At 36.5% G+C, this 8,738-nt stretch overlaps 1 long non-coding RNA gene across 2 annotated transcripts; it reads left to right on the top strand.

The window, feature by feature from the left end:
• The first annotated feature begins 4,288 nt into the window (after window positions 1-4,288).
• On the top strand, window positions 4,289-8,200 carry LOC309475138. Of its 2 annotated transcripts, XR_014197528.1 has the most exons (4): window positions 4,289-4,684; window positions 5,075-5,191; window positions 6,871-6,896; window positions 7,673-8,200. It is a non-coding gene; the product is annotated as an uncharacterized lncRNA (long non-coding RNA). The 2 variants fall into 2 exon arrangements; XR_014197529.1 differs by lacking the exon at window positions 7,673-8,200 and having other exon boundaries at window positions 5,075-5,897; window positions 6,024-7,665.
• Window positions 8,201-8,738: the final 538 nt, after the last annotated feature.

Here is an 8,738-nt window from a genome sequence, read left to right as displayed (position 1 = left end):
CGTGATACTGTTTTGATTTGTTGTTAGAACCTTATCAGGTCCATTTTTAAAACGATCTTTTCATATTCCAGATGTGAAAGGTCAGTCTTAGTTTTGGCAATGTGTCTCTTATTTCGTTTATTATTATTGGTTCTCTAGCGGTTCCTCTGTTAGAACAGCAGAATCTATTTATAGCGAACTCTATCAGTTAAACTAGCGCTATTTTTGTAAAAGGGATTTTCTGCTTTGGACACTAGAGGGCGATGATGTGCTTCTCTGAATTTATGCATTGCCCTTTAATATTCAGTTAAATTCATTAACACTTTACACTGCAAATGTGGTACAGAAGCACTGAAGTGGCATTTAATGCTGCTCACATGTGGCATACATTTTCATTTACACATCAAATAACTGAGGCTGAGGTGTGTCAGAGCAGACACAATTTAGTGAGGCAATTTAAATGCTGCATTACATCTGCACACAGAATTTTGAGCAGGCACAGAGCAGCCTTACAGCGTTTTCCCTTGAGAAGTTTGAAATGTTTAAATCGGCTCAGTAAATGTTTTCATTGTGGCCTGTTGTGATATTATAAAATATGATTGAGATCATTTCTGTCATCTTCACGTTCACATCATGTGACCGATATTTGTCACCACAAACACATATGCTTTTCAGATTTATCAATTAAATCAATATCAGTCAAATGATGATCAAAGTAGAAGGATGTAAATGTCAGCTAGACATATTGGTAATAGGATCGGTTATCTGATGATCTCTAATAATAACTCCATATTCCATATTCAGGTCTTTCTTCAGAGTTTCTTGTAGGATTATGTGTGTTGCTGTTTCTGTTCTGGCTTCGGCTGCTGCTGATGTGATTTACTATTGGAAGCTCCAAGAAAGAAGAAAAGGTGAGCATTACATTTATGATTTAACAAGATGAATTTTTTTTTTACTCTAATTAACCACAGTGTTTAATTGAGTTTGGTATTGCAAACAGGCAGTGGAATAAAGTGCAGTGATCAGGTGAGAAACTACGAAGCAAAAAAAAAAAAAAAAAAAAAAAAATCAAAATGTTTATTTGTTTTATGTGGTTTGATTCAATAACCATTGGACAGAAACACCAGTAATAACGGACTCTTCAAGAATACTGTTCATTCTGTTTAGTTTATTATAAAAATTGTGTTTTATAACATTATACAATTATAAGAATTTATATAGTAGGGGAGACTGGGGACGGTTTCAACACTTTTTGTATTTCTCTCAGTTACTCAGAGACTATTTGGACTAGACCAACCAAAGTTGTATATTAAACTTGCATCTGTCTGCTAATTACCCATGGATCTGCGAAAACAGCTAAAACGCTGCAGCCAGGCCAATAGATGGCGATGAAACACTATAGACTGAACACGTAATACACATGTGCATGACGTCATCGTACGTCATCTATGTACATGGAGACTGGTTTCAAAAACTTGCACTTTGAAACCCGTTTTCAAAAGTTTTCGTTTTCAGGCATCCAAAACCCTGTTGTTGTGTAAACGAACGGACAAAACGCATAATTTTTTTTTACGTTTTTAGTTAAACAGCCCTTACTCGCTTCACTCACAGAGAAAATAGTGTCATGATACCAAGATTTCAGTAGTCAGTATTAGCCTAAATTTCACCTCAACTCCAATTTCAACTAATTCCAACTCAAACTAATTCATTTTGAAGTAATTTAAATAAAAAAAAAATTAACAGGGGCATTGTGTCCCATATCTTGAATTTTAGGGGCACATAACTGCATTCTTTAGGCTCCATCACGCAGTGTAATATGACCTACGTAGGTCTGGGGCGGATCGAGTAATTTTTTCCATAATTAATTAATCTAATTAACGTTAAAATTGACAGCCCTAGACTGAATGTGAACATAACTACTTTATTAAGATATACATTTTGGCCAAGAACTGTCATACAGCAAGATAAGCGCTCTTCATAAAGTACCAGTTTGTTGTTTGACTTAGAGCTGCTCTGAGTCTGTAGTATCGATACTGCTAATGTTACTGTAACAAGGTATGTTTTTATTCAGGGAAGGAGGAGGCGGGAACCGGTGAACGTTTGACACTTAAATATATAAATAAGCACAAAACTCATAAGAAAATATGATCATATAACACCGATTTTATCATCACTGCATTGGTTACCTATAAAGCTCCGTATTAATTATAAGATATTGCTACTGACTTACAAAGCCCTAAACGGCTTAGCTCCAGTCTATTTAACGGATCTTCTATCGCCCTATAATCCATCGCGCTCTTTAAGATCACTAAATTCAAGGCTTTTGGTCATACCTAGGATATCCAGAACCACCAAAGGAGGGAGAGCATTTTCACATTTGGCTCCAAAACTCTGGAATAGTCTTCCCGATACTGTTCGTTGCTCAGACTCGCTCTCCCAGTTTAAAACTAGATTAAAGTCGCATCTCTTCAGCCAGGCATTCTTATAATCCTCCAGTTCAAACTACAATCCGGCCTCTAGCTCATAAATGCCAGAGGAGAACTGGCCCCCGACTGAGCCTGGGTTCTCCCAAGATTTTTTTTCTCCATTAGGTCACCTGATGGAGTTTTAGGACACCATTAGGTCACTTGATGGAGTTTTTCGGTTCCTTGCCACTGTTGCCTTTGGCTTGCTCAGTTGGGGATATTTTGGGGATATTTAATTGAATTTTATCAATCAATAAATTCCTCTTGAAAAAAACGTTGTTGTATTATTTTAATTTAATACTGTGAAGCTGCTTTGATACAATCTGTATTGTGAAAAGCGCTATACAAATAAACTTGACTTGACTTGACTTGACAAAACGAAAGTAAAAGCGGCAGCCCCTCATGGTAGTCTAGTAGTCCAGGCCTGGTCCTCTCTCGTCCTTCACTGTCATCGCTCCTCCTTTTATGCTTCCGAAGCTCTCGTATCTCTCACGGCTCTCGGCCTCGTCTTGCTTGCCACAGTTACATATTTACTATTTAATATTGGCATCTTGACAACACTAGAGAGGAACATCCCTTATGAAAATACAATATGCTACTGTTGTGCCATTGATCAAACTTTCAATCTCAGGAACTGAACCTGTAAAAACTGTACTGAGAGACACTGTGGAGAAAACAGCAACAAAATGACAAATACATTTTTATATATTATGATCCATAAGTGTTACTGACTGTTGAATAAGCTTTTTAAGACATCTAAGACGTAGATGAGTTTGTTTCTTCACCAGAACAGATTTTGAGACATTTAGCATTACATCGCTTGAATGGTCCGAACAGCTGATAAAAACATCACAATAATACACAACACGACTCCAGTCCATAAATTAACATGTTCTGAAGTGAAAAGCTGCTTGTTTGTAAGAAACAAATCCATCATTGTAATCAAACGAGAAAAAAACTACAAGGGACTACAAACATGGCACAGGAAACGGGAACACAACTTCAACATAAAAGTCCAGGGACAAAATCAGGTAGCCTACATGTTACAAATAATTAAGTTTTTCTTTTTACTTTAAACCTGTTCCTTATCTATAATAACTCATAATATTCTCCAGAGTAAAATATTCTGATGAAGAAACAAACTACAGCTTGACCTGAGGGGGAGTACATTTTAAGCAAATTTTCATTTTTGGGTGAACTTTTCCTTTAACTTGTGTTGTGTTGTGCTGGTAAAACAGCAATATGCATTTATTAATCATATATGTATTATAATATGCATGCATATGTATTATACTCTTGAGACATTTGCTACAGGATTTAGAAGTGTTTTCCACACACAGTATTAAGAATCAAGCTCTTAAACTGCTTTATTTGTGTACATTCAGTCATGCTGTCTTTTTGAACATTTGCATCAAATAAATGACATTTTTATGATTACTCTTTTAATACAATTGACAAAATTACAAACACAACGATATGTAGTTACTTTGTACACTTGTACTAGCTGAGCTGTACTGAAATGGCAAATAAAACTTAAACTCAATAACTCAATATTTGGCCCCTTCTTTATGATAGAAATGTTACAGCCACTGTAATTTCTTGAAATTAAAATTGAAATAAATCAATGATTTGTTCTGTTACATGATGTTGTCCTCAGACCATCATATGAATATGTTGATATATAGATATGAAAATATTGATATTTATTATTATTTTAATAAAGGCCTATTTTCTGTCCAATTTTTGTGTTACTTTAAACAAAAGTGGTTATTTTATTGGCTTGTTTTTATTTATTTATTCAGATTCAGTAACATTCTTGTTATTATATCCACAGATCTATCAGGTTGTGTAGTTTATTTGTTGTTTCAGTAAAAAGATCCTCCAGCATCTGTTGGTTTGTGTTTCAGGTGTTTCTGCTGCTGAACGAGATGAAATGAAGAGAAAGTCAGTGAAGAGGGGATAATCTGTCACTCTGGATCCTGGTGTAACAAAAAACACAAATGATTCATTGACGTGGTATTATAATGACATTGTCATCGCTGAAATCACTGGAGATCAGAGTAAGACCTGTGAAGATGTTCGGTGTAAAAAGGGATTCAGAGACAGACTGAAGCTGGATCATCAGACTGGATCGCTGATCATCACAGACACCAGAAGCAAAGACTCTGGAGAATATAAACTAAAAGTCAGCAGAATCACATACAGCATCATTAGGAGCTTCAGTGTTTCTGTCGCTGGTGGTGAGTATCATTTAGTCATTCAGTGCACTGATGCTGCTTGAGCAGTTTTAGAAAACAGTTTGAAAGTTTTCAATCGACGCACTAAATGTTTTCATCGAGGTCTGTTTGACAAAGTCTTCTTCACAAACAAGTGCTGTTTGCAATTCCAATGTTATTAACATGAAAAATGTATAAAATAGTCAGTGTTCTGTGCTGATGTTTCCAGTTGATCTCACAGTGCGGTGATACTATTTTAGCTTCCGTTCTTCAAAAACCACCAGATGCCGCCATTTATCAGTTAATTTAGTATCATAAAACGTGACCAAAGTAAAAAAAAAAAAAAAGTTTAAATATAAGTCAAAAATATTGGTAAAGTTAATAATGACTGTCTCTTTATTGTTTCTGATTCAGGTTTGTGTCCAGCTGTAATAGCAGGAATATTTGCTGCTGTTACTGCATTTGTATTGCTGATCGTTGCTGCAGTTGCTGGTTTAATTTACTGTTTCAAGTGCCTGGCAAGAAGAGAAGGTGAGCGTAAAAAAGATGATTTTAAGGGCAATATTGCAAAATAAATATTTAACTGTTTATGAAAATACCATATCAAAAGTTAATACAGGATTTAAAAAAAAAAAAACATAAGGGCACACATTTGGTAGAAAAAGTGACCGTTTCCTTGTTGGTTTAAAAAAAAAAAACACATTTATTTCAACATCGTGTCGTATTACGTCACATGAGGGATTCGCTTGCCGGCTCTGCATTTGCTCAGTGCATAGTAGGTTGGTATTCAGTAAGAGTGGTCGAAATTCAATGTGTTTTTGGTAGTTATTCTATTTCAATTGATCAAATTTAAAATACTCAAATGATTGTGTTTGTGGAGGTTGGCCAAACTCCAGCCTGTCAGGACATCGAGTCCACAGGTTTCCGATCATGAAAAGGGACTTCTGTGCTTGGGTGCATTTTGTGCAGGTGAATATTGTGATCTGAGAATAGTGTTACATATCGTCAGCTAACGTGGATATATCTATAACCCAACACTAGGGTGGCCATTTCCGTAACACCAACAAGGAGGACACTTTGCTGGATTTAGTGAGGCAAGAATAATTGCATAGGACTCTGGTGTACTCGCAACTACAATACAATTTTGTCCATCATATCGATGGTATCATGATACAGTGATTCTGAAATAGCCTACTCTATTCATTGCCAGACAATTTGATCTACGATATATCTTGATGTTGCCCTATGTGTAACAGAAGAGGCAAAAAAGTGTTTGTTCACAGTATTTGTGTTTATTCAAGACATTGTGATTTCCGTTTCAAAAACTGACCACTGAGATGAACCTGTCTTGCAAAGTGCACAGTGCTTGAAAACATAACATTTCTGGACTTCTGGAAATAAAAGAAATACATAAATTAACAAATAATGAATGCGAAAAATAAATAAATACACATTTCAATTCTTAAGAAAGAAGTTCACCCTCTGCAGCAGCTCAGGCGACACCAGCACCTCTAGGGTCATCATGGACAAATTCATGCTCTTTTGTCCATTCCGGATTAAATTCGGTCTGACGCTTCGGCATGTTAACGTTATGATATGACATAGCCAGCACGTGGTCTCCACGTCGTGGAGGCTTGTTTACGTTTTAACCAATGATATATCAGATATTTATTTGTTTGACCAGAGATCTTACGGCATTAGACGCTATGCCGCTGCATCCTTATAAAGATTCTAGAGCATGTTTTTTTTGGCCGATTCAGCACAACTCCAAAAAGGAGGACAAATGAGTGTCCGACTTGAGGCTGCGCCGGACAGACTACATAGCAGGTTAATAATTACCTTATATGGCTGAGGTCCGTCATACGAGTAAACGTTTACAGCAAACATTTATCCTCCGCATCCGAACTATAATTGCGATCCATTGTTTTCCTATTGTTTGAATTGATCGCACTCCCTCCCGTTTCGTCACTTCCGGCTGGGCATTTTTCAGATGCGGAAGTAAAATTCTCTCACAAATACGACTCCAGAAACCCTAAATAGCGTATTTATAAGAATATATTTAAAGAAAATCTAGTTCCTACATTATTTTTCTGTACATTGATTCACTGGGGGTTCTATCCTGCAATATGCCATAAATAAGATGGAAATATGTTTTTTCTCTAACCAAAGATTTGTGTGTTTAATTGAGTTTGTTGTTATTCTTCATAAAGGTATCGGGACGAAGCACAATGATCAGGTAAGATATATGAGCACTGACTGTGTCTGACTACAAAACTGATTCAGATCTGAGAGTTGATTTAATCTTTGTGTTTGACGTGGTTTGATTTAGAAATCATTGCATAGAAATATGTAATCATTGCAAAAATAAATGACTTATCTAGACAGCACTGCTCTCATACTCTATTAACTTATAGTAAATACATTTTATATAATTAGGATCATGTATTGAATGTATTATTTTCATAATTATATTTATTTACCATAGGCTGCAGGTGAAAAAGACGTACTGTAAAATGGATTATAGTATATTTGTATTGTATTAAAAACACTCTTGAGTACATTTTTAATACATTTAATAGTACGTCTTTTTCACCTGGGTGATATGACACTGGTCTAGGATCAGGATGTAACGTAAACGTTTCTTACAACAGAACTTCACAGGTTAATGAGCTAGTATTGATATTGTTACTTGCTCTTCTAAAGTTGTACTTTCTGTTTACTCCAAAGAAACTAAATGACAAATAATATGAAAACAACAAGTACAACTTTAGAAGAGCAAGTAAGAATATCAATACTATCTCATTAATACTTGCCAGTACAATATTTCAAGCATTTAGATTTGCCGGTTGTTTTGGAAAGATGGATTATTTAAAAAAATGTGAAGAGAAACATCCTACATTTAAGATGTTTGATATTTGATGAAGATGAAGTCTTTGTGTAAATCAAACATCAATGCTGCTTGTTTCTTTTACCTTCTGTGAATCATTTATTTAAATTTTTATTTAAATACAGGCAAATGGTGTTGAAGACCCGTCCCCTGTTCAAAATGGCACTCCACTGATGAAGAATATCAGTGACTCGTCACCTAATCAGACTGAGACACCAACATAACATTATTTTTATTTATTTTTTATATTTTATTATATTTTTATATATATATTTTTATTATTATTTCAAACTCATTTCTGTGCCGCCGAAATCGCGGCACCAATCAGAAACGTTTGGGGAGGGATTTACATGATGACGACAGCGCAGCGACGCTGAAGGAGATTTCATTACAAAGATGGATGCCGCCGTGGAACATCACTCGTTCGAATCATAGACAGTATATAAACGAATCAGTTATCGCGTCTGTTTTGAGCGATTTAAACTTACCGTTTTCGTTAAAACCGGAGCAAAGAACAACACTCGAAGCATACGTCATCTCTTTCATCGATCTGATTGGTTTTTGTGACTATCCAATTGCGCCCAGAGGAATTTGAGCTACGTCGGTTGGTGACGCCCCTTTGGAAATCATTTGTCTACATAGCTTCGCCAGACCCTATAGACCCTTTTACAGTTGGTAAACATGGTGACGTATTTGTGTGGGCGGGGCTTAGCTGGAGGCAGAAAGATCCCTCTGGCCGCTTCACTAACGCTAGTTTGCAAGTTTTGTTAGCTTGTTTTTTAACAATGACTGGAGAAAATCCAATTTTGTCTGTGCAAGGTCACTCACTGTCCAGGACCGCGATTGTTATTTGCAAAAGTTAATTTTAACGGACGGAACCAGATGACCGTACACGCTCAGTCAATGGACGATCTGTTCTTAGAACCAAGATGGCGGCGCGAGTACATCGCGAGGCTCGCGGTCTCTCCAGATTCTGCAATTTAGTAGTATTTTTCTTGCTCATTTCGGGTCTGTTCGTGCAGAACAGTTGTGCCTTAACATCGTACACCCAAGGTGAGCTTTTGGATATTGGTTTGCGAATTTCCGACAGTTTTATGGACAACCTTCGACTCCTTCCTGAGATCGCCAAAACACCCGGGGCTATGCACTCTGCCCGGCCGGGCGGAAGTGCTCGCAGGCGGCGTCGAGATC

The sequence above is a fragment of the Leuciscus leuciscus genome, assembly GCF_965113295.1.
Source record: "Leuciscus leuciscus genome assembly, chromosome: 15".
Classification (NCBI taxonomy): Eukaryota; Metazoa; Chordata; class Actinopteri; order Cypriniformes; family Leuciscidae; genus Leuciscus; species Leuciscus leuciscus.
The sequence above is the reverse complement of the archived record's forward strand: the minus strand, read 5'-3'. Positions and strand labels throughout refer to the sequence as shown.